The 27,337-nt window shown below is 41.3% G+C and overlaps 1 pseudogene; it reads left to right on the forward strand.

Moving 5' to 3' along the window:
* The window catches only part of LOC145404389 (cholecystokinin receptor type A-like), a 72,551-nt pseudogene that overhangs the window by 38,149 nt on the left and 7,065 nt on the right, over positions 1 to 27,337 (forward strand).

The raw sequence follows: 27,337 nt of genomic DNA on the forward strand, positions 1-27,337 counted from the left end.
CAAGTCCTACGGTACTCGACGAAGGCTCAGCAAACATCCCAGGAGAAAGCTGAAGGTATGTGTCATATGCATATTTAATTTTAATATTCTAGGACTAATAACTGATTTTTGGCAAATATTTTTAGAGTCTGTCGGAGCGCGAATATGCCCGCGGGACATGCAAGTAAAAGCAAAACAAGCCCGCGGTTTATGGGTTAATAACGAGAAATTCAATAAGTACCTTTAAGTTTCTGAAGTGGAGGGATGGAGTTGAGAGGTATATGAGGGAGGGGGGGGTGAGTTGGGGGGAGGGGAGTCAAATGGTGGGTGACAGAATGACTTGGAGGCGTTTTGTCTGCGGCCACCCTTTGCGGGATTAGGGCGTCGGGCTATAGATAGATAGATAGATAGAAGTTTCTGAATATCAAATCACTAATAGAACTCGGGCTTCACCCTCGCTCTGGGGTCAGAGAGAGAGAGAGAGAAAGAGATTTTGTGTGTAAGAAGGCTTCCCCTTTGCCCTCTTTACAAAGACTGTTAGAATTAATCTAAACCACTGAGAGGAAAGAAGAAACGTGAATGTTTTTCAATGCGCTCGCCAGACTCTCTCTCTCTCTCTCTCTCTCTCTCTCTCTCTCTCTCTCTCTTTCATTATGTGTCTATCTTTGCCTATGTGTATATAATTCTGTGTTTTCTTTCTATCCATTTGTCTTTCTGTCCATTTTCGTATTGTCTGTTTCTTTTTCTGTTTGTCTGTCTTTCCCTTTAGAGTCTGTGCTTATCTTCCCATCGTCAGTCTTATTGCTTGTCTGTGTCTTTGTCTCTCGGTTTATTTATCTTTCTGTCCGTAATTTTTACCGTCTGTCTTTGGTTATCTATCTCATTATCTTTATTTTTCTGTTTCTCTGTCTTTGTTTAGTTGTCTGGCAGTCGTTATAGCTGTCTGTCCTAATTCTTGTGTATGTCTTTGTTTATCTGTGTTTGCCTTCAGTGTTTTTATTTGCCTGCTTTTTTGTGATTTAGTTTGCTTTTGCCCTTGTCTTTCTATCTGTCATTGCCTTTATAAGTTTGTTTTTGGTCAGTCTGTGTGTTAGTATATAAAGGAAGATAATATCAAGAAGTTTGATGTCGGTACGTAGAGAAAAACAGATATATTACAAAAGGAGGTAAAAGTTTTGTGAGCGAAAACGAGACTCCAGCCACTGGACAGAATGTTAGACACGGTAACATGGAAGATGGAAAAGAAAAACGAGATATATATGAAAATATGGCAGTAGGAAACAGTAAGAACAAAAAATAAATATGTGAAATGTGTGGTAAAAGATATAATGGTAGTATGGAGACTATTAAAAAAGACGAGAAAAATGTAGACAAAGCAAATCACACTGGAAGCAGGAAGATGTGAGAATTATATGAAAAGAAACGAGGAAAAAATAAATACAAACAGTGTCGACCAAAACAGAGAAAGACTCATGTGCCCAGTTTCTTTCCACCTTTTCATGCCTGGCCTAAGATTTCCCAGCCAGATATACTTTCCACACCAGATTTTTTTCCGTGATCAAAGTCCGGCCTGATCTTGCTCGTGATGTGGACACAGCGGCATATTGGCGTCCTTGCCGGGAATATTGTGCCAACTTTGCCAATATGGTCCTGTATTGCTTGTGACACTTTCTCCCTCACACACCCTAAACTCTCTCTCTCTCTCTCTCTCTCTCTCTCTCTCTCTCTCTCTCTCTCCTTTCCTTCCTTCCTTTCTTCTTTTTTCACCCCCCTGCCTTTCCTTCATTTTTAACTCTTCTCCCTATTCTCCACCTTCCACAACCCTCCTTCTTCCCCCCACCACCTCCCTCCTCTCTTTCCTCCTCACTCTTCCACACCTTTAGTCACCTGCCCTCTCACCGCATCCAAACACCTGCACCAGGCAGCTTAGGTGTACCATTAACTCCCCACATGATCCTCGCAATAATAGGCCTATTTGGGTCCTGTTTGCCCACTTGAGTTGTGATGAACTCTTTCACCTCGAAACTTATAATTAATTTTGTTAATATCTCAGACGATTTTACTGACAATTTGTAGTGAAGGGATTACAGTACAAAGTCTCCACAAACCCCTTCACAGCCTGATGTCTCTCCCTCTGCTGCGTAAAATCGTCTGAAGGTAGCAACGATAAACTGAAAATACATTATTTGGTTGAAGGGATTAATAATTCAACAGTATTCTGAGTTCTTAATTCCTGTACTGCGAAAACGTCCTTTGTATTATATTTTTGCTGCTTCCTGATGAGTCTATTCAGGTCATGAGGGTTATTAGCGAGGGGTGTTACTAAAGGCTACAAATTGTATTGCGTCTCTTGTCCAAACGGTGTCTTGTAACTTATAACACTGTCTGGAGATAACAAGAATGAAGTGAAAATGACGTCCTCGGATGAAACAGGGTTAATAGTGATTCAAGACTAATTTCCTTTAGTCACTTCACTACGATAAAGTCTTTTATATTTTTCTTGCTACCTCCAGATGATTTTATTCGAGTTAGAAGGGTTAAATTTAGCGTTCAATAAGCCATTCACTCAGTTTATATTAAGGAAACCGAAAGCAGAAGTTACTGGAGAAAATATATAAGCATTACACCATGACAGGCCTTTCAATCTTTACCAACTGCAGACAAGAAAACTGTCAGCGGAGTGAAAGGGTTAAGTTTTTGGAGGATATTGTGAAGTGGATATTTTTTCTAACCCATACAGTTAGAAAAGTCTCTTCCAAGCTGAATTTAATTGCCTTTTGGCAGCAAGAAGATAAAAATGAGATCCTTGTGAAAGGGTTAAGCTTTGGGAATATACTAGGAAGTTAGTACTTTTCTAACCCCTCCAGTTATGAAAGTCTATCCCAGACTGAATTTAACTGTTTAGTTGGAGTAAGAAAACTGAAATGAGATCCTCGGACAACAGAGCGTGACCCCTTCACTACGGTGACGTGTTTTATATTTTTGCTGCCACCTGACGTATCTATTCAGCTCAGAAGCTTTTATGACTGTAGAAGTAAATACAGCCATCAGTGACCCCTTCATTTCATTAGGCCTTTGTTATACGTGGAATCGTCTTGTAGCAGCAGGAAGGATATTTACTGTAAATGACGTCTTTTGGCTGAAAAACTCACCCTTCTCTACGGTGACTTTTTATTGTATTCTTGCCGCCTCCAGAGTGTTTTATTCAACTCAGGAGAGACTTTTCGTACTGGAGGGTTTATATATATAGCTTCCATTAACTGCTTGGCTACTAAAGATGCTGAGATTCTCCCTAAGTTGCATAGAATCTTCTGTTGTTGGTCGCATTAAGAAGATAATTAGGTCATCATAGTGAAGGGGTTAATTAGATCACTGGAGAGAGACAATAAGCGACCCATCACTGAAAGGCTCACTATACGGCTAAGATAATGAGGTGTTTTATGCCTCTTTGTGTTCATTTCACGATGGATCCTGTTAACAGCGACGATACTTTGATCATTAGATTTTCTTATACATTAGTGTTCCTTAAAAGACAGCTGAAATGAGAACTGGATATGATCGTGTGTGCGTGTGTGTGTGCGTGTGTGTGTGTGTGTGTGTGTGTGTGTGTGTGTGTGTGTGTGTGTGTGTGTGTGTGTGTGTGTGTGTGTGAGGGGGGGGGCTGTTGTCTTCTGTGGTTTACTTGAAGGTATTGCTGTGTTGAAAAGAGTAGCACAAGACAGCCTTTACTGGCATTAAAAACGCGATTCACGTGCCGCTTGCCAGGAGATGGAAAATCGTAGAGAAAACGAGAGAAGGACTGGGAATATTTGTTTTCCCTCAGCGTGTCTGCGTCATATACATTTGTTAACCATACTTCCATTTGTTACCTGGAAGAAAAATATATTACATTCAGGTTGACCCATAATGGTTCATACAGGGGTGGTTGAGGTTTATTGCTCACATAATGCCACTCAGGGAACGGCGAGGCTGGTCCCCCTCGCCTTAAATATCCGGATTGTCTAGCCTAGCCCCGGGCCCCAACGCTCCTAGTAAGGTAAAAAAAGATTAGATATTGAATGAAAGTATGATACAAGTTGAATGGAATAATGTTAATAATACTAATTGTTTGTTTTCCGAATATCATATCCTTTCCACTGCCATGAAAAGAAATAGAAAAAAAGGAAGGTATTGGAAAGACAAAAGGGAGAGAAAATTTATTTCTTGATCACACCTCTTCAGTGGTAGTTATAACCCACTCACTCCCTACTCTCCAACTCACCATTTCATACTCTCTTGCTTTCTGTCAAACTTACTCCCACATTGTCACTTCCACCCACTTTCAAACCCATCTCACTCTCTCTCATTCATCCTCACTAATGCATCCACTTTCACACTCACTTTCAACCTCATTCATTTATTTTTCACACTTAAACAAAGTTTCGCTCTCTCAAATTCTCATTTTGTTTTCCCTCCTACATTTAATCTGTTTCACATAATGCACATTTTATTATATTGGCGGACATGCAGTTTTGATCTGATGTCACGGCAATAAAATAACACATTTATGTAATTTGTATTTTAATTTTGAGTTAGCTAACCCCCCTTCTCTTCAGGTATTGACGTGGCAGGTAATTCTCATTCATCATCACTACCTTCAGTTTCATCGTGATCATCTTTCCCCACATTCTCACCTCACACTTCTTATCCCCGTCCCTAATAATCTCACCCCAACCAACCTCACAACTCCTAATCTTACCCCTACTAATCTCACTTCTACTACTTTCAACCCTTCTCATTGCATCGATCCTAATGTCACCCAATAAATCTCATCACAAGCCTACCAGACTGATTCTTCCTATTTTTACCCCTACTTATCTCATCCCTATTAATCTTCAACCCTACTGCATCTACTAATCTCACCCATCCTAATCTCACTCCTACTAATCTCACAAACACAATACTCTCACCCCACCATCATCTCACAAACATCATACCCTCACTCCACCATAATCTCACCCTGCCAGTGTCGTCCCTCTGATCTCACCTCCTTCCCCTGCAGGTTCATCGTGATCGTGTTCCCTGTGCGGTCCCGGTCCCTGTGTACCATGAGCAACTGTAGCCGCTCCGTGCTGTTCGTGTGTCACCTCACTGCTGCTGGCCTCGCCCTTCATCAGGGCCATGGTAAGTAAACTGTGATCACAGCAGGTCATCTGGGGTCATAGTAGGTTCGACTGGGTAATGGTACTGTATGTCAGGCTGAATCATGACAGGTGAGACTGAGTTATGATAGACTGTGTAACGTTATGGTAGAGTACGTCAGGTTGCTTCATGAAATTGGAGAGTCAGACTGGATCATGGTTGGCCACATGGGGTCAGGGAAGGTTAGACGGGCTATGGGAGACAGGCTGCGTCATGGTAAAACATATTGAGGGATGGTAGGTAATGCCTGGTTTCCCTATAGTAATCATACTAGGTGCTGGGCCCTGTTTTTGTTGGTTGAGTAAGCTCCTCAGCTTGTTAGTCTTTTCAGTTGACTTCATCGTAGGTGTTGAGCAACACTATGTATGTATCAAACATAACGAAGACGTTCTGGGAAGTCTTCAAAGCCTTTCACAATACGATCTTCAGAGTATGATTAGTTTTCGTCGCAAACGAAGGTGCTTATTGTGCTGGGACGCTGCGGGGTCACACTTGCCAGCTACGGCTTTGCCCTCACAGGATCACGAAAGCGGCCGTCACAGGAACACAAAAGCGGCCAAAGCACCCCACCAGAGGACATTACCCTGATCTTTCTCACAAACATATGCTCACACTTATACATGCAAAAGCTCTGTGTGCCTTGACCCCCATTTCATCAACAAAACCATTGCAGAAGCTCAAAAGTACCCAAAACACTCCCTCACTGGACATTAATGGGGACGATCTTTTGGAATGTGTTATTGAATCCTCAGTGAAAGAGGGTGCAGGTTTCATTAAGAAAGTTTGTATAGGTTTGGAACCTGTGTTACATACATACAGTATATGCAAACTCACCGCCAGTACTATAGTCTATTTTACATATATTAGCCCGTATGCCAAGGAAAAATTAAAGAAACTGTTGTTAACTGGGAAGAGTTCAGTTACAAGTAGTTATGTTTGATCCTTCAAATTTATAGACGGTGAAATCTTGATCGGCTTAAGAGGCATGTTCGTTAGATTGTAAATGATAAGATACAGCTTTTCTAGGTAATGTTGGTTGTTCGATGAGCTAAGCTATAGAGACTGAACCAAACAAACCGTTTATGTACATTGTTGAGAGAGAGAGAGAGAGAGAATATTCCCTTCAAGAATCATCGAAACAGTCTCAGTCTTCTTTCACCTTATTTTTCTCCAGCTCCTCTATTTCTCTAAGCTCTTGTGATTCCTCAGAGGTTTCCCAAAGTTCCGAAGCAGAGAGAGGCGAAAAAGAGTCTGGGCAGAAAAACTTTGTGGAATAGAAAATGAAATGAGATAGACCATGGAACACACACACACACACACACACACACACACACACACACACACACACACACACACACATTTTTTTTTTTTTTGGGGGGGGGCTGGCACAGAGACCTTTGTTAAATTCTGGTTGTTGTTTTTTTCTGTTTAAATGGCCTGTGAGATTTTGGCAACCTGCTTATTATTTATTATTGTAAAATGTTTTATTTTATGATTATTCTCGTTACTAATGTAATTATTTGTCATTTTCTGAGTTATTTTCATATGATTTTATGTGCATTTATTATTATTCGTGTTTCTTACATTCATCACACAGTTTTTGGTATGTCACTTAAAAACCATGTTCTGTGTGTGTGTGTGTGTGTGTGTGTGTGTGTGTGTGTGTGTGTGTGTGTGTGTGTGTGTACTTTTATGAAGACAGGAGAATCCAGCAAGGAAGCAGGCAAATTCGAGCCTTTCAAGGTCTAAGCAAAAGAAACCAATTCACAAGATCCTATGAATTCGAGACGCCTTAGCAGTGTACATATAAAAGTCTGTGGAGTCGTAAGCAGTGAAAAAATTAGGTTCAGGACGACTGCACTTGACTATACTAATTGTGTTCTAGAAAGACAGATTTATGATGTACTTTCCATTGGATTAATAGAACTGACTGGAGGAATTGGAAAATGTGAGTACGTTTAAGTACTTGGGTAGTGTGATGAGTAAGGATGGAGGTTTGGAGGGTGAAGTGCTTGAAAGGGTACAACAAGGAAGAAAGGTTGCTGGTTCTTTGAAAGAAGTAATAAGAAACAGGGAAGTGAGCATGGAAGTGAAAAAGTTACTACATGATAGTATTGTAATACCAACTCTAACGTATGGAAGCGAAGCTTGGACGTTGCTGGAAGGACACAAGTCAAGAGTGAGAGCAGTGGAAATGAGTTATTTAAGAGGAGCCTGTGGAGTCACATGGAGAGACAGGCTGACGAATGATGATATAAAAGACCGATGTGGTGTGGATGTGGATGTGATAGGAAGCATTATGAGGAACACACTGAGGTGGTTTGGCCATGTGGAGAGGATGGAGGGTGAGAGACTGACGAAGAGAGTGTATGTAAGTGAGGTGGAGGGGGGAAGAGGGAGGGGGAGGCCGAGGATGAGATGGAGGGATGGGGTGGAGAGGTATATGAGAGAGGGGTGTGTGAGTTGGGAGCAGGGCAGTGAAATGGCGGGGGACAGGGCGACTTGGAGGCGATTTGTTTGTGGCCACCCTAAACGGGATTGAGGCGTCTGGCAATAGATAGATAGATAGATAGACTGGAGCAATGCATCGTCGTATATAGTCTCTCTCTCTCTCTCTCTCTCTCTCTCTCTCTCTCTCTCTCTCTCTCTCTCTCTCTCTCTCTCTCTCACACACACACACACACACACACACACACACACACACACACACACACACACACACACACACACACACAATTACTGCAGCGAGAAAACAGGTTACTGATAAACTCGTAATAATGTATTCAGGGAATGTAGTGGAAAAAGAGAGGTTACTGGTAACAGCATTATCACATAAGTTTCTGTGGCTTACTCTCAGCTGAATAAAACATCTGTGACGTTACCCGAATTACAATACTAAAGTTATCCCCACCATTAGAAGGTTAATAAGGTAGATCAGCGAGTGGAGACTAATGCCAGAGGTGGTGATAAACATTAGAATTTCCTTTGTGATGACGCTAAGGAAGGAGAAAGCAGTATGTTTTCCAGTCTGGAACTAAAATTGTCAAAGAATTTTGATCGCCAGTAAAAATAGGATAGAAAATCACTACAGATTTAATTAGTTATTGGCAAGAAACCTGTACCCAAGGTGGAGATGATTTCGAAACATCAAGTTGGGCAACACGATAACAAGTGAGATCATGGCGCAAAAAACAGCCATGTTCTCGGGAGTGAGTTTATAACAAGAAGGAGGATACAGAAAAGGGATTGCTGTCAGTAGCCCCAAAAGAAGAGAATATGAAGGAAGAACGAAGCTGTGAGGAGGAGAATGTTGTTTTGAAAAGTGAAAAATGCAAGGAAAGGTAATCATTGTTGCAAAAACTAACTTCTTCACTTCCAAGGCATATTAATTATTCATGTTATTACACCCGCTCTGTCGAAGAAAGGTTTTTTTTTTATGTGTGTGTGTGTGTGTGTGTGTGTGTGTGTGTGTGTGTGTGTGTGTGTGTGTGTGTGTGTGTGTCTACCTGTTTGTGTGTCTGTCTGTCTGTGAACAAGTCAAAAAAAATTTTATCCGATTTTAACCAAACTTAGTGGGGAAATTGGCAGCCAAGGGGTTGACCGATATTATGTCTTTGAGAAAAATTGGTCAAAGGTCAAGGTCACGGTAGTAGATCAGAGCATGACCTAGCAAGGTCAGCTAAAATTGTTTTTATCCTTTTAGACCGATCTTCGAGGAAGGGTGGAGAGTAAGGTAAGGGCATCGACTTTGATAACAATCAGCCAAGGGTCAAGGCCACGGTTCAGGGGCAAATATTGAACCGTGTGTCAGCGCAGAAAAAGAGCAAGTTTTTATGTTTTGACCCAAACTTGATGGAAAGACTGACGATTACCAAAGAGGTTGACTTATTGTTTTTTAGATCAGTAGGACGGTGTCCCGAAGCAAGGTCAGATTAAACGTTTTTTTTTTTCGAATTTGACCAAACTCAGTGGAAGGCATCAAGGTTAGTCGAGGATAAAGAGATTCGATTTTAAGAACAATCACTTAAAGGTCAAGGTCGCAGGGAAAGGTCATTGATCAAGGTCACATGTCAAGGTCAGCTCAAACAGTTTCGTCCGATTTAGACAAAACTTGGTGGACGTGTTAAGGGTCACACAAAGACGAAGTAATTTGATAATGAGATTTGTTGGTCGAAGTTCAAGGTCACAGGGTAATGCCAAATTTTCGGCCCAAATACCAGTTCGGGTGTAGCACTCTCTGAATGCTCCTTCTTGTTGTTAGATGGTTTTTGTTCAACTTAGGAGACCCCGCTTAATGAGGGATATATATATATATATATATATATATATATATATATATATATATATATATATATATATATATATATATATATATATATATATATATATATATATATATATAATCCACACAGTTTGAGAGACCAAGTCCAAGAGTGAGAAAATCGTCTGGAGACAAAGAGAATAATAAATACAACAGGTAAGAGTGAATGGAGATTTGAGTGATGGGTTTTCCGTGAATGTTGGTGTGCATCAGGGGTTAGTTTTGAGTCCCATGTTGTTTATCATGGTACTTGAAGCCCTTTCACGTGACTTTAGAAACGGACTTCCGTGGGAGTTGTTGTATGCTGATGATTTGGTGTTGATTGCAGAGAACGAAAGGGAGGCGGAGGAAAGGTTTGGGAAGTGGAGAGATGGTATGGGGCACAAGGGTTTAAGGGTAAATGCAGATAAAACAAAAGTGATGATATCTAGGGTTGGTGGCGGTACTGTCAAAGACGAGGGAGAGTGGCCATGTGCAGTTTGCCACAAGGGCGTGGGAAGTAATTCCATCTTGTGCGGTGTGTGTGATAAATGGGTGCATAAGAGATGTAGTGGTATCAGAGGTAGACTGCGAGATAATGCTGATTTTATGTGTATGGAGTGTCGGGGTGAGCAGGTGGAGAACGTCAGTCATGAAAGGATTGAACTTGCTGATGAATCTCTTGAGTGTGTGGAAGAGTTTTGTTATTTGGGAAACATGTTGTGTGCTGGAGGTGGGGCTGGAGCTAGCTCTGTGGCTAGGGTGAAAAGTGGTTGAAAGAAGTTCAGGGAGCTCATGCCTCTCCTGACATTGAGAGGACTCTCCCAACGTGCTAAGGAGTTTTTGTATACAGCATGTGTTAGGAGTGTAATGCTGTATGGTAGTGAGACCTGGGCAGTGAAGGAGGAGGATATTCGCTGGCTCAGACGTACAGAAATGACAATGATTAGGTGGATGTGTAGTGCGTCCCTGCGTCCAAGGTCTGGGGGGGCTGGGTTCACGATGGAAGAGTTGAGAGGTAGGATGAGACTGGAGTGTATTGGTATTGTGATGAGGAGAGGTAGATTGTGATGGTTTGGACATGTGGAGAGGATGGGGGGTGATAACTTAGTGAGGAAGGTGAGAAGTGTTAATATTGGGGGTGGGGTTACGAGGAGTAGACCGAGAAAGACATGGGACGAGGTCATTAAGTGTGACCTCAGGGTTAGGGGACTGAACAGGGAGGCTGCAGTGGATCGTGCAGCATGGAGAGCCCCCATTAGGTGACCAAGGCCGACGCATGCAAGCATGTTGGAGCCTTTAAAAAACGAAAACGAAAACGAAAAACAACGTAGAGAATGGGCAGCTCCAGTAGTAGCTGACACCCCGGGGTTATGTGAAATGTGAACACAGTGAGCTCCACACTGAAGTTGCCCTTCTCCTGCAGTCTACCATCGTCCTTTCAGGGTACAGGGAGTGAAATGAGGAGCGTTTGTATAGGCAGGCAGCAGGGACGGCCACTTATACCGGTGCCAGGGAGTGAAATGAGGAGCATTTGTATAGGCAGGCAGCAGGGCCGGCCACTTATACTGGTGTTAGGGAGTGAAATGAGGAGCATTTGTATAGGCAGGCAGCAGGGCCGGCCACTTATACCGGTGTTAGGGAGTGAAATGAGGAGCATTTGTATAGGCAGGCTGCAGGGCCGGCCACTTATACCGGTGTTAGGGAGTGAAATGAGGAGCATTTGTATAGGCAGGCTGCAGGGCCGGCCTCTTATACCGGTGTTAGGGAGTGAAAAGAGGAGCATTTATATAGGCAGGCAGCAGGGACGGCCAGTTATACCGGTGTTAGGGAGTGAAATGAGGAGCATTTATATAGGCAGGCAGCAGGGACGGCCAGTTATACTAGTGCCAGGGAGTGAAAGCGTTCCTCTCCAGAACCAGTGAATCGATGAGTGAGTCAGACAACGGTCCAGGATATTTGGTCGAGTCTGGGAAGGAGCCTCTGAAGGGAATAATAATCATATCCTGCCAAGGATACTTCAAGACAGCTACAGTAGTTGCTTTTCTTTCTATTTCCATGTTGTATTGCCACCCGGGACGCAGGCCTGTCACGAACTCTTTGACACCTTCAGCCTGAGTACGTCATTTCAGTCTTGCTGTCTCCGGACGATTGTATTCACATTAGGTTGTGCTCCCAGGATGAATTAAACTGACTGCTGATAGTCTGAATAAAATGAAAAATAGGTCGTCGTAGTAACAAGGCTAATATTTTGAACTGCGATAGCCTGCTATGGATTCCAATATGGCTCGTACTGACCTGTATGAGAGTACATGGTAGTTTATTTCTTTTTGCTTGGATATAGTATATATTGTGTGTTATATATGTAGGTTTAGTGTGGGAGGACGTAGAATATTGTTTAAGAGAATAAGCTGGCCCAAACTCAGTATCAGTGGAAGAGAAATAGATCAACAATAAAAATGGCCCGGTGCTATGGTCCTCTTGGCTGGAATACTGCACTACTTGACTGTGTGTGTGTGTGTGTGTGTGTGTGAGAGAGAGAGAGAGAGAGAGAGAGAGAGAGAGAGAGAGAGAGAGAGTCTCTTGTTCATAATTTAAAATTCTCTCTCACTTTTCTTTTAATTTTTTGTTTTACCATCACGTCTTACTTTTTTCTCAGTTTATCATAAGCTATATTCAGTATCACGAGGTTACTTTAATCGGCCTTGGAATGAGCCGCAGTATAGCTTCACGAGCCGCACTGATACGATGAAAGATTTTGTGCCGGATCTTGGGTAGCGGCTGGAAAGACTTAATGGGATAGTAGTAATGCAGCAGCTTAGCTGTAGACATAGCCTAGGAGAGTGAGGGAGGGAGTTCTAAGTTCCTAATAATTTTAACGCCTAGGTGACGATAGACCATTCCTAAGCTGAATTAATTATCCCCTGGTCAGAAGAATAAGCTACTTATGATTTATTTCGGTATTTATAGGGTTAACTTTCAGTACAAAGACGCCTTTATTACTTTATTCCTTTATTTCTTTATTACTTTTTTACTATATTTCTTTATTACTTTGTTACTCTATTTCTTTATTACTTTGTTACTCTATTTCTTTATTACTTTGTTACTATATTTATTACTTTATTTCTTTATTGCTTTATCCGTTTTTCCGCATGAAGCCTTTATTTAGCCTCGGATAGCCCTCATCGTTGTCAGTGGGTAATGGGTGGTATATATAATCCTTCCTTTTTAGAAAACTCCCTCCGAATTATATTCATTTGTTTGGAGAGAATAAGAATTAGATACAAACGGCATACCAGAACTGAAGGAGTTTAGGGTCTTGTCTGTTTATCATTAACTTGCCTAGAGAAAGCCAGAATAAAATAAAAACAGGCGACATCGTACCAGAAACAGTTAAAGCTCTTGTCCGTCTTAAAAAAAAAAAAAATGTCTGGAGATAGCAAAAACAGGATGTAGACCTTTAAGACGTTATGGTAGTGAATGGGTTACGGTTCTTTTCCCAGTGAAATCCATCTTGAAGGAGCAGAGGATAAGAATGAAGGACGAGGGAGCAGAAGAGTACTGGAGGAGGTTGGAGCCGCGAGAGATACCACTGGATCTGAAAACGATAAAAGAACTTTCAAGGAGGCAGAAAATTATGCAGGTGGTCTGAGAAAAGGTTAGACGATCCTGCCAAGAGGAGAATCTTGGGTTTTAACCGGAAACATTTGTGTGGGGGAGAAAAATTTGCTGCCGAAGCCTGGATCAGGAGGAAATAGAAGGAAAAGTGGGTACGAAAAACTTGAGAGAATTAAACGATAGCTAAAAAATAAAATCAATACTTGAAGACGGTAGTAAAAAATATTAAGTGAGAAGGAATACGCAAGACCAGATGAAAATAACTGAAAGAGCTGGAGGGGATGGGGACGCTGGAAGCGACTTTTAGGGCCGATTCCACAGTTGTTTGTAGTGGTTTGCAAGCACCCAAACGAAAGAAACTGAACTGTGTAAATGACTTATGACTGAATTATATGATGATTTTGGTGACTAAACTATGTAGCAATCTTAATTATCTAACCCATTTGACAGGGGTAGTGAAAGTGGATACTGAACTTTTTGGAAAAAATGTAGTTATAAGTGTGGTTGGGGAGGAAGCAAACAAACGAAAACTACTGTGGAATTGCCCCTTAGAGAACAGTCAGAAGCTGAAAGGGGGAAACTTACTTGGGAAGCAGAGAGAGCCTGGTAAAAAAAAAAAAAAAAAAAAAGTGAAGGTGCGCTGTAAGAGACCAGACAGACGGCGGTTGAGTCATAGTGATGGATGATAAAATATAAAGATACAAATGAAAGGCTGCTAAAGGCGTTAGTTAGGATAGGATGGAAGGTATGGCCGGAGGAGTGTACTATATTGTAGTCTGCCCACCACAGTTTGGCGGAGATTTTCTTCATTTGCAGCAAATTTCAAGCAGCTGCTAGAGAAAAGAAAACGGCAGCTGCACATCCATTCCATGGCACCTCTCCGTTGCAAGCACAGTTTAGTAATTTTTGTTACAGTCTCTTGTTGGAAAGGTGACAGTATTAGGCTAAGTAAAGGTGGACAGTGTATAGACGCAAGCAACAGATAGACTGGAAGACAGTACAGAGGGCACAGAGAGTGATAAAGTTATTTGGAGAGACATATAAGCCAGAGGTGAGGATGTTGTTATTAATGAGAAGTAAATAAAAAGTCATCCTGGGAGAGTGATGACAGCACTGTTGTGGATGTTCCGGAAGATGGCGACATAGAGCATAGCCTATTTGAAAGTAAAAAAAAAAAGGGGGGGAGGGGGAATCCTGTAAGCATATACAGTACAAGATAAAACGAGACGAATAAAAGAGGTACCGTAATGGAAAGACGTAAAGGAAATAAATTGGGCTGCTTTACGAGGATGTTAGTGTTAAATGAAATTTAACTGGATAATTACTCTGGCAGAGAGGGACTTGCCTGGGCTTGTTGAGAAAGGGAAGTTTGGAACAGTATGGTGGAAGAGCAACCTGGAGACGGATGGCTTGATGACGTCATTGGAAGATATTGTTACTAGAGGACCAGGGAGTGAAGGACAGCAGCGTGTAAGATGGATTTGCAAAAATGTAACCTGGAAGAATATGCAGAAAGAGGACACTGGAATGTGATCTAAAAGATGGGTTTGCAGAAATGTAACCTGAGAGAATATGCAGGATAAAGGTACTGGAATGTGATCTCAAAGAAAATTAGAAACAGAATGCTGGAAGGTACTGGGGGAACAGCGCTGAAAGGGATGGATTTATATGAAGGTCCAAGAAGAGCATTTACATATATGAGTATGAGAGGGATACAATGAAGGGACCTGGTTTGCCTTTACCTAATGGAACTGAGTCAGTCCCACAACTGAGTAGTGGTTGCATGAAATTGTATGTACCTTAGTAATGAGGCAGGAATGAGTCCCCTTGGTTGTTAGTAAATTCGATCATTTATTATAACTTAACCCGCGGCGTCCCGTCGACGTTCTTTAACGTCCACACGTTTTGTCACTGCCAATCCCGTCGATGTACATAAACGCAAAAAAATTGCTTGGTCCCTAATTTGCACAATTTTCAATTTTTGTGAGTGATTTTTGGTACGTATACACGTGACACCTTCCTCTACAAGATGCCAGGCAGGGACAATGCCTTACCCAGCATGACCTCCTCCCCCCTCCTGCATGCCATTGTCTCAGCAATTCACCTGTTATCAGTGACCTGTCCAGTATAGCCATGTCATGCCACGGTACGAAATTCAGGGCCAGAGTGATTCCCCAATTAATGACAATGTGCAGGACAAACTTTACATAGCATTAGAGGAAGAAACAGTTAGAAATGATGATCAGGTAATGTGGCAAAAAAAGGTCAGGTATTAGTGAGTGAAACAATGCTTATAATGCCTATATTACTGCTTGAAAACCAATATACTCTTGTACTACATATAAATTCGTACCAAGTAAATAAATAAATACCGTTTATGAGTGGTGTGAAATAGTTATCCTCCCATAGAACTCGTTTTCTTTGGTGCCAGCCTGATAGAAAACCCAGAAAGGTAAGGAGGTACTACCTGTATCGAGTACTTTAAACCTCAGGTGAGCGATTTCTCTATGAATTTTCGATGTTTCTCACCAAAAGCGAAGGTTTGAGCCAAAAAAAAAAAAAAAATCCTAAAATGGTCGGGATTGGAGGGAGTCAGTGGTGGAAAAGTGGTCGGGATGGGGCGGGTTAAGCTAACCACCAGGTTTGGCCGGGACGATCTGGGAGAATATGCAAAAGTCGATGTTGATATGGATAAGAGAATATTGTAGGAGGTGAACCTAAAAGGCTGTACTGCAAGAGATGGTGGATTGGAAGAGGGATAACCTTGAAAACAGTTGTGAAATTTGGTGTAAAAGACAAACAAGAAAATCATGTGAATTGCGGACCAGAAACTGTACTGTAGGGCGGGGTCATGCAAGAGGTATTATTGTGAGAAAGGTATGAGGAGGAAAAATACTCAAGAAAATATGCTAGAAATGAGTGTTGTGAGAGGGACACGTTGAAGAGTGCAGGGAAAAGCTACAAGAGGGTGTTAAGAAACGCGACCATGGAGCAAGTAGTGTATAAGAAAGAAGTTTATAAAAGAGTGCTGGAAACTGATGCCGTGTTTAAAAGAGAAAAGTATATTTTAAGTAAAAGATTTGGAAGAGGCAGTTAGTGTTGTTTGAGGAGAAAGTGTTGCAAGAGAGAGTCTGAAAGAGGGTACTGTGAGCTGGAGGGATCTGGAGCAGTACTAAGAGAGGATCCTTTAAGAAAGTGTTGTTTGAGAAACTCCTGGAAGGGATGTTTGTGAGAGGAACACGTGGAGGTGTGATGGAAAATAATAATCTGTACAGTAAGCAATGTTGTCTTCATATAACTTGTATTTTGTGATGTAGGTAAAAACAACACGGTGAGGAACCAGGAAGAGAGGAAATTTCCACATCCACCAATGGCAGTGTTGTTTATTGGGAAAGTAAATAGTTCCGGCCGACAAAACTCCCTGCAGATATGAATAGAGATGTTACTCTACATGTGAGTGTGTATATAGCAAGGTGAGGTGAGCGAGGGAGTGGATGAGGAGGGGGAAGGGAGAGAAGCAGCAGGGCTAGATGAGGAGAAAGAGAGAGAGAGAGAGAGAGAGAGAGAGAAAGAAAGAAAGAAAGAGAGGAGAAGTGGGGTAAGAAGGGAATGCTGGAATGCGTCGTGAGAAGAAATCCGGAAGAATTCTGTGAACCTGAAAAGAAGTACATAAAGGCGACTGGTGTAAGATAGGTTCCAGGAAGACTGCTATAAGACTGGGTGATTGAAGGGGTTTTAGAGGAGAGGGTTGGAACTGAAGAGATTGGAAGTGAGTGCCAGAAGAAAATTGTTGTGGGAATGGAAAGAGAATATTGTACGAGTGGGTCATAGAGGAGAGGATGGTGGAAGAAGAGATGGGAGAAGCTGGAAGAGGAAAAGAAAAAAAATGTTGTAAGAAGATCTGGGAAAAGGATCTGGAAGAAGAAGAAGAAGAGGGTCATGGAAAGAAGATGCTGGTAAGAAGCTGCCGGTAAGAAGCTGCCGGCAAGAAGATGCCGGTAAGATGATGCCGGTAAAAAGTTGCTGGTAAGATGTCTGAAAGAAGATGCCTGTAAGAAGATGCAGGAAAGAAGACGTCTGGAAGAAGATGAGGGTAAGAAAATGTCGGTAAAAAGATCCCTGTAACGAGATGCCCGTAAGAAGACGTCTGTAAGAAGGTGCCTGTAAGAAGCTGCCGGTAAGAAGATACCTATAAGAAGATGTTGGTAAGATGCTGGTAAAAAAATGAAAGAAGACGCAGGTAAGCTGCCAGTAAGAAGATGCCGGTAAGAACACGGAAGTAACAAGATACCTGTATGAAGATGCAGGGAAGAAAATGCCAGTAAGAAGATGCAGGTAAGAAGATGCCATTATGAAGATGTCTGTAAGAAGATGTCTAAGATGCAGGGAAGATGCCGGTAATTTGATGCCGGCAAGAAGCTGCGTGTCAGTGTGGTGTAATGCGTGTGGTGTTCCGTGCCTGGGTGACGGACAGCCTGGGTCGACACCCTCGATAATTGCCACCCAGAGCCAATTTGTACCCTTCTTCTCCTTCACCATCAAACTTTTCCCTTACATTTCCACACTTCTTTTGCTTCTCTCTCTCTCTCTCTCTCTCTCTCTCTCTCTCTCTCTCTCTCTCTCTCAGTTTTACCATGGTCTAATGTTAACCTAGTAACCTTCCGACGGTTTTATCCAGCGTAGGAATGAGCCATCGTCCTCCAAGGGTTACGTAATACTCTACACTGCCTTCCTCCTCATTTACAACACCCACAGCCAAGCCCCAGGGAATTGCAGGGCCTACAAATTTTTCAGTCCTTTCCCCCTTTCCTTCTTGTTTTCTCTACCTTCCTTCCCTCCCCCCTTCCATTTCTTTATTTCTTCTAATACTCCTTTCTTTCTTCCACTACCATGTCTTCTTTCCTTCCCCTACCCCTTTCTTCATTCCTTCCCCTTCATTCCCACTCCTTTATGTTCCTCTTCCCCTCCCCTAGCTCACTTCAAACTATAATTTCTTCCAACCCACTGCCATTTATTTTCCATTAGCCAGTGTCCACGCTCAGCCTGAGCTCCGACCCGTCTTACATACTAAATAATCTCCCTTCATTTTGATCCCGGCACATTTCCTCTTCAGACCTTGGCACAAATATTATGAAAACTGCGGTGGGAAATTATGGTGTTTGTGGCCCTCTGGTGGCGGGCGGGATAAGATGGCGCTGTTGTCTTGGCATCAGTTTTTGTAAATATTATGAAAACTCTGAAGAATTTCAAGTTTTCGACGGCCTCTCTTGGCGGTGGTCATGGGGAAATGTTGTCTTCGAGGCCAAGGTTGAAAATAATATTGCAATTGTTGATAAGGGTTTTGTGAGTGTCAGATAAAAGAGAAGTTGTCCTCGACATGTTGAAAATATTATGAAATCAAACTGGGCTTTTGTGGGTGGTGATGGTGATGAGTGTGGTGGTGATGATGGTGTTGGAGGTTGTGGTGGTGGTTAAATGAAGGAGATAATAATATATGTACTGTCATGAGGACACAGCATGAAATATTTTCAGGCTAGATCAGAGTTTTGTGCGTGGTCAAGTGTAGGTGTTGTCTGTAAGGCCAGTATTGAAAATATGAAAACAGGTTGGGGTTGGGGTTTTGAAAGTCGTGGCCCCCCAGCGGTGGTCAGATGAGGGTGCTGTTGTTTTCGAGGTCATGGGTAAAAATATGTAACTACTTTGGGATTTTAATGTGTGGTTGACGTTGATGGTGGTGGTGCATAGGAGCGTAGTCGCTTGTGCCTGAGTCGTAAGCTTTAAGAAGCAGTCACAAATTATCATTTTCGTGTCGCTGGTCACAGTGGTGAACGAGATTTAAGGAAGTTGTCTCCTACACAGCATCAAAGGCTGTAACAAAATATGATCGAAATTGTGTTGCAGTAAAATGAAGCTTTACTCATTATATATATATATATATATATATATATATATATATATATATATATATATATATATATATATATATATATATATATATATATATATAGCCTATGATTTCATCATCCTTTGTGTAATTCTAACGTACAGTGTGCTGCCTGTTTGATCATGAGCGTGTTCTGCCTCACTACCCCCTTCTACCGTTATAGTAGAGTAAGTCGTTCTTTCTGTTGTTCAGAGCGGGATTGTCAACTCTTTGTCCCCATGGCTTCATTTGCACGTCCTTCTTACAAGTTGTATCAAGCTCTGCCGGCCCCTATATAATGAGCTCAGTCTCTGCATTATTGCCACTTAGATCTACTCCTCATTTTGTTCACATCTCTGTCCTCCGCTGTACAGTTATTATTGTGAGTGCTCAGGAAGTCTCCAACCATCTAGCAGCTGTATAATTAGAGTATAAGTGTTATTGCATTTTGTTCTTGTACTGTATAGCATAAGTTGTTAATTTGTAGGCCTAGTGAGGTTTTTGTTTTTCATGTGGGGTTCTTATTGTTAGCCATTGTTCATAATAGTTTGTATCTGTAATAATTTATCTTGCATTAACTGAGCATTACCCAGTGTATTTTCATTTTATCAGGGCTGACTTATATAAATTTACTCTTGCTAATTTCGTGTTAATAGAGTCTATTGCAGTTAACCATATATTTAACCTGTTTTTTGCCATTACATTATCCTTATGAGTCCTGAATGTTTTGTTGTTAGTTTGAGCATTAAACTTTAACTTGTAATATTACCTAACTCTTTGTTTTGAACCTGGAACTTTACGGGACAGTAGTGATTTTTAGTATTCTCACTTAAAGTGTACATTATCTTTCTCTGTTCCGTAACATAAATTTGGCGACCTCACCAGGATATTCAGGATATTATCATAAGGATATTGCTTGATATTTTGTGACTGTTACTTATTCATGATGTCTACTATTACTACACTTGATGAAGCCAAAGATTTTTTGTCAAATGTGCAAACAGTGTGTGATGTAGAAAACAGAACAAAGAATGAACTTAAGCTTGTTGCTCAACATTTGGGAATTGCTGTTCGCCCTCATCATTCTAAAGATCAAATTGTTGACATGATTAATGAAAGCTTGTTTAATGTAACTCCTCCAAATGAGCAAACGCAGATTGAATTAGCTAAGTTACAGCTAGCCCTGCAGGAGGCTCAGGCTAAAGAGGCGGAGTCTCTTGCTAAGGAGGATGAATTTCAGGCCCGTTCTAAGGAGGCTGAGGCACATGTTGAAATTGCTAGGATTCAGGCAGACCATGAGTATCGCATGAAACAAGGTGGAACTGGATCATCTAGCTCTGATGATTTTGATGTGGCTAAAAATCTTAAACTTGTTCCTCCTTTTAATGAATCTGATTTAACAAAGTATTTTCAGTTGTTTGAGAGGGTAGCTACAGGTTTTAATTGCCCAAAAAGTATTGGCCAGTACTCCTTCAAACTGTTCTCACCGGTAAAGCTCAAGTAACTTATGCATCTTTGCCTCAGGATCAATCTGATAATTATGATGTAGTTAAGAGCTTGATTCTTAAGGCCTATGAGCTTGTTCCTGAAGCCTATAGAGTAAAATTTAGGACATCTTACAAGCAAGATAAGCAATCCCATGTTAAGTATGCAAAAATCAAAGAAGATCTGTTAGAGCAGTGGTTAAATTCTAAGAATGTGGATTCTGATTTTGGTAAATTTAAGCAGATGATTTTGCTGGAGGACTTCAAGAGGTGCATTTATAAAGATGTAAGCCTATATCTTGATGAGAGAAGAAAAGATAATTTGTCTGATCCTGCAGTTTTAGCTGATGAATATGTTCTCACTCACAAGAGATATTCTAAAGAAAAAGGGAAAGCTGAGAGTAAGTACGTTGCCTCTACTCAGAGTACAGGTAACAGGAAAGAGAATAAAGATGATGTTTCTCAGGAAGTAAATACCAGCTCCACCTCTAGATTTCAGAAAAGTAAATGTACTTATTGTAGTAAGCTTGGTCATACTACGGAGAAATGTTTCAGGAGACAGCGTGATGTGAACAAAAAGGAGTCTTTAAATATTCAGTCAATTGGTCTAGTGTCCACTCTTGAGAGTTCCCAGAATTCTTTAACTGAGTTAACTGAACCTGCTTTGAGGGGTAACTTAAATTCTCATGATGGAGCTCCTCTTTTGAGCAGTAACGTGGGTGACACTCTCAAGAGTTCATGTGCTAATTTCCTGTCTGATGGTTTTGTCAGTCCTCTGGACAGCAATGACAGGAAATCAGTTAAAATATATCGTGATACAGGTGCTTGCCAATTCCTTATGTTGACCAGTGTTCTAGGCTCTAATGTTAATTCCTCTGATGAAACTGTAATCTTACAAGGTGTAGGGAATAATTACTTCTCTGTCCCTCTGTGCAGAGTGAATTTAGAGTCTGGTTTTGTTAATGGTTCCGTTATGGTTGGGTTGGTTGAGACACTCCCAATGTCAGGTGTAACTTTCTTACTAGGAAATGATATTGGTGGAAGTCAAGTGTGTCCAGCTCCTCAATTGTCTAGTGAACCAGTGGCTGCGACCCGGGATTGTGATGTCCCTGATGTGTTCCCTGCATGTGCTGTCACTAGGGCTAAGTCTAAAGTTACTGGTGATTTAGAGGATAATGATGATGATGATGTTATCCTAGCTGACACTTTTCTTGCTAATTTGGACCACTCACCAGATGAGGCAGTACCCCGTAGTGTTGATAATTTGTCTCGTCAAGAGTTGGTTGAGTTGCAGGTTGCTGACCCTGAGTTGAAAGGTCTAGGTAACTCTGCTTACAGTGAAGAAGAGTCAGCCGGTGCTTCTACTTGTTATTATGTAAAGTCAGGAGTACTTATGAGGAAGTGGAGACCCCCAACAGCATCAGCCGACTGTGAATGGGAGGTTGTACATCAAGTTGTCATCCCTCGTGTTTGTAGGCAGGATATCATTAGAGTGGCTCATGATTCCAGTTTGGCAGGACACCTTGGAGTGAGGAAGACTGTGGCACGCATTTTGAAACACTTCTACTGGCCAGGTCTCTTCAGGGATGTTTCCTGGTATTATAAGTCTTGTCACACCTGTCAAGTTGTGGGGAAGTGTAATCAGACCGAAAAGGTTGCACCTCTAGTTCCCATTCCTCCTTTTGAGGCGCCATTCACCCGTGTGTTGGTGGATATTGTGGGCCCTCTTCCTAAGACTTCTTTAGGATTTTCTTATGTGTTGACGCTGATTGATATGGCTACTCGTTATCCTGAATCCATTCCACTTAGAAATATCTCAGCAAAGAACGTGGTTAAGGAAATGCTAGGGTTCTTCACCAAGTTTGGTCTGCCCAAGGAGGTACAGTCAGACCGAGGAAGTAATTTCATGTCAAATGTTTTCAAGCAGTCTCTGAAAGAGTTGGGCATCACCCAGATCACGTCTTCAGCTTACCATCCCCAGACCCAAGGAGCGTTGGAGAGATATCATCAAACACTCAAATCGATGCTCAAGAAATACTGTTTGGAACATCAGAAAGACTGGGATAAAGGTCTTCCATTTGTTGTATTTGCCGCAAGAGAATCTCCAAATGAATCACTGGGCTTCTCACCTTTTGAACTACTGTTTGGCCATGAAGTAAGAGGACCCCTTAAGCTACTCAAGGAATGCTGGCTGTCGGAGGAAGATGACGTCAACCTGCTGGAGTATGTGATGAAGTTCAAAGAACGGCTGTCCACTGCTTTACAGCTGGCGAGAGAGAATTTAGGAGCTGCTCAGGAGAAGATGAAGACTTGGTATGATAAGAAGTCCAGGTTACGTCACTTTCAGCCAGGAGATCAAGTTTTGATTCTGCTACCGGTGCATGGGCAGCCTCTTCAAGCCAAGTTTAGTGGTCCTTATTTCGTGGAGAAGAAACTCAGTGATGTCAACTATGTCATCGCCACACCAGATCGTAGAAAGAACAAGCAACTATGTCACATCAACATGCTAAAGTTATATCATAGGCGGGACGAAAATAATCCAGTCTGCACTGTAGCTGTTCCACCCGAGTCGGCAAGTGAAGCTCTCCCATGCAGTATGAGCCTGAGTGATAGTTTGGGGAAGAATCCTGATATCATGAATGATCTCCAGACTAAGCTTTCTCATCTACCTCCCGAGGAAAGGCAGGAGTTTTCGGCATTACTGCAGGAGTACCCGCAAGTGTTCCGTGCCACTCCAGGAAGAACTACTGTGTTGATGCATGATGTCGATGTTGGAGACGCAAAGCCAATTAAACTGCCTCCTTACCGTGTGAACCCAGTGAAAGTTCCTCTCATCCAGAAGGAGCTTGGCTAACTGTTGGACCACAAGATGATTGAGCCCTGTCAGAGCGAGTGGAGTTCTCCTGTCACTCTAGTCCCTAAGCCAGGTGGGTCACAGCGGCTTTGCATCGACTACAGACGTGTTAATCAGATAACCAAAACAGACACTTACCCTCTCCCTCGTGTGGAAGATTGCATAGACAAGATCGGAAAGGCTAGGTACATAAGTAAGTTTGATTTGTTAAAGGGATACTGGCAAGTACCTATGACTGAACGTGCTAGGGAGAGCTCATGTTTTGTAACACTAGGAAAGACTTTTGCATGTTCTGTAATGCCGTATGGTATGAAGAATGCACCAGCCACATTTCAGAAGCTCATGAATGTTGTAACAGAGGGTTTGGCAGGGTGTGTTGTTTATATTGATGATGTATTAATCTTCAGTGACAACTGGAAAGATCACCTATGCCATGTCAGTAAATTTCTTGAGCATTTGGTTCATGCTAATCTTGTAGATAATTTATCAAAGTGTGAGTTTGGTCAAGCTAAAGTTCAGTACCTTGGGTATGTAATTGGTGATGGACATGTTGCACCACAAGGAGCTAAGGTTCAGGTTATAAGTGATCTTCCCAGACCTAAAAGCAGGAAAGAGCTACAAAGATTTTTGGGAATGGTAGGTTATTACAGGAGATTTGTTCTTAACTTTTCAATTCTTGTATCACCACTTACAGACCTACTGAAAAAGGGAGTTAAATTTGTCTGGACCGATAACTGTGAATCCTCTTTCAACAAACTTAAAGCTATCCTATTAAGTCAGCCAGTGCTTACTACTCCAAATTTTGCTAAGCCTTTTAAGATGGCTGTTGATGCAAGTGATACAGGAGCTGGGGCTGTTTTGCTGCAAGAGTATGATCAGGGTATTGAACACCCTGTATCTTATTACAGTAAGAAGTTCACTCCACCTCAAGAGAACTACTCAACTATTGAGAAAGAGCTTTTGGCCTTGATTTTGGGTTTACAGCATTTTTCATTTTATTTGTGTTCTGGTTTTGACCCCATAGTCATTTATACCGATCATAACCCACTGAAATTCCTTAGTAAGTTTAAAGATAAAAATCAGAGATTGACAAGATGGAGTCTATTTCTTCAGGAGTATTCATTAGACATACAACATGTCAAGGGGAAAGAAAATGTTATTGCAGATTGCTTATCTTGACTTTAGACAGATTATTTTAGAGTAATAAGAAATTTCCTTTGTAGATTTCTTTTTTCTTTGTGGGGAGGTGTTACATAGCTTATGATTTCATCATCCTTTGTGTAATTCTAACGTACAGTGTGCTGCCTGTTTGATCACGAGCGTGCTCTACCTCACTCCCCCCTTCTACCGTTATAGTAGAGTAAGTCGTTCTTTCTGTTGTTCAGAGCGGGATTGTCAACTCTTTGTCCCCATGGCTTCATTTGCGCGTCCTTCTTACAAGTTGTATCAAGCTCTGCCGGCCCCTATATAATGAGCTCAGTCTCTGCATTATTGCCACTTAGATCTACTCCTCATTTTGTTCACATCTCTGTCCTCCCCTGTACAGTTATTATTGTGAGTGCTCAGGAAGTCTCCAACCATCTAGCAGCTGTATAATTTGAGTATAAGTGTTATTGCATTTTGTTCTTGTACTGTATAGCATAAGTTGTTAATTTGTAGGCCTAGTGAGGTTTTTGTAATTCATGTGGGGTTCTTATTGTTAGCCATTGTTCATAACAGTTTGTATCTGTAATAATTTATCTTGCATTAACTGAGCATTACCCAGTGTATTTTCATTTTTTCAGGGCTGACTTAGGTAAAGTTACTCTTGCTAATTTCGTGTTAATAGAGGCTATTGCAGTTAACCATATATTTAACCTGTTTTTTGCCATTACATTATCCTTATGAGTCCTGAATGTTTTGTTGTTAGTTTGAGCATTAAAGTTTAACTTGTAATTTTACCTAACTCTTTGTTTTGAACCTGGAACTTTACGGGACGGTAGTGATTTTTAGTATTCTCACTTAAAGTGTACATTATCTTTCTCTGTTCCGTAACAATATATATATATATATATATATATATATATATATATATATATATATATATATATATATATATATATATATATATATATATATATATATATATTCCGCGCAATCCGTCATCAGGTTGTTTTATTCAACCTTAGGAAGAATTCCCCAAATACGAAAGTGCCACCATTCCCAAGAGCATACAGGATTTTGTCCACACAACTCTAGTACATGTCTTTGCATTGTGCCAGGATGATAAATGAACATATAAAAACAGGATAACCAAAGTTTTGTGTTTGGTTTCACATTTGACCACAAAAATCTCTCTAAAAGGCATAAATTTAAATAAAATGTCTTGGGGTATTTGCCTAAGGAATAATTATGCCAAGTCTGGAGCGAATTGGTGAAGAAATAAAGGAACTGCAACATGTAGAAAAATGTTTGGAAGAATGAAAGAAGAGACCGAATTAATTCACGTTAATAAAAGAGTAAACAGTAATATCTATTCAAGCTTTACTAAGATATTAGTTTCTGTTTAACTTTATATACCATCAGATGATTATACTTCATGGAAGCCTCTCGTTCTAACAGGGTTACTCCCTTCCGTACCAGCACGGCTTTTAAATCAGTTGACTGGTATCCATTCAACCACCACGTACACTCTCACCAAAAATTTCCCGAGTGCCATCACCACTTTACTGTTTCGTAAAATGAACAAGACTCGGAACACAACTCATCGATGTACTGTAACACATTAGTCTCTGTTAACGCATCAGTTTTTCGGCCATATATGCAAGTGCACTGGCTTACATTCAGGTCACTCGTTCAGGCACACTAACCACTCCGAAATGATAAGCTCCATTCTGTCCATTCCACATCTGTCGTGTCCAGGCCTTCGAGAATTTTCTGGCGAGTATGTGCATTGTTGATGAAATTAAAGGTTCGTATGATTAGTGAACAGGAGTGAATCAAATACTCACGAGTACTGTGCTGATAGTTCTGCGTTTGAATTTTTCTTTATGTTTCTGGATTCCACATGCCCCATTTAGACTTGTGTTGACAGAATTTGATGATGATGATGATGATAATGATGATAACGTACTTTCTGAAACCAGTCATCCCACTCTTTTTCACATCCATCTCAGTGTCTCATAGTTTGCCAGGAGAGTGAGAAGTGACAGGAAAAAGAGGGAAAGAGAAAGTGGCTGGTGTGTTGAGGGAGGAGGCGAGGACGATGAAGGCTGGGAATACCAAATACAGCATCTCTCAGAGGAGCTTAACTTTCTTCCTGTTCCTCTTGCTTGAATGGAACACACACACACACACACACACACACACACACACACACACACACACACACACACACACACACACACACACACACACAGCCATGTGTGGAGAGTAGTGTGTGCAGGAAGGAAGGATATGTGTGGTAAGGGAGGCAATATGATAATGGTGGTGCGGGAAGGCTTTGTAGTATTACTTATTATTTTCTTTTAATTTCTCTGGTTTGTTGATTGGGCATTACCTTCCTTACCCTTATTTTTCTCTTTTTTTATAATGATTAATGCTCATCTCTGTCTGTTTGTTTGTCTGTCTGTCTGTCTCTGTCTGTCTGTCTGTCTCTCTCTCTCTCTCTCTCTCTCTCTCTCTCTCTCTCTCTCTCTCTCTCTCTCTCTCTCTCTCTCTCTCTCTCTCTCTCAGCTTCTTCCCTTTCACTCCTGTCTTACTTTTCCTCGTTTGCTCTTGGTTTTTCCAGCTTTGACCATTTGCTTCTTTACCTTCGAATATTTAAGGTTCATTTGTTGCCGTTCGCGTTTTCTGGATTCATTTCTTCTTCCTTTTTAGTTCTTATGTCTTCTCTCTTGTTTTTATGTTTGATCTTCCTTGTTTCTCTTTATCATTTATTTGCTCTGCCTCATGCTGTTCCTTCTCGTCCCCAGTTTGTGTCCGTTCCTCATCCTCTTCCTTGTCCATTATTTTTTCCT

This window comes from Coenobita brevimanus, chromosome 63 (genome assembly GCF_032717465.1).
Source record: "Coenobita brevimanus isolate Jiangsu-jjx chromosome 63, ASM3271746v2, whole genome shotgun sequence".
In the NCBI taxonomy this organism is placed as follows: domain Eukaryota; kingdom Metazoa; phylum Arthropoda; class Malacostraca; order Decapoda; family Coenobitidae; genus Coenobita; species Coenobita brevimanus.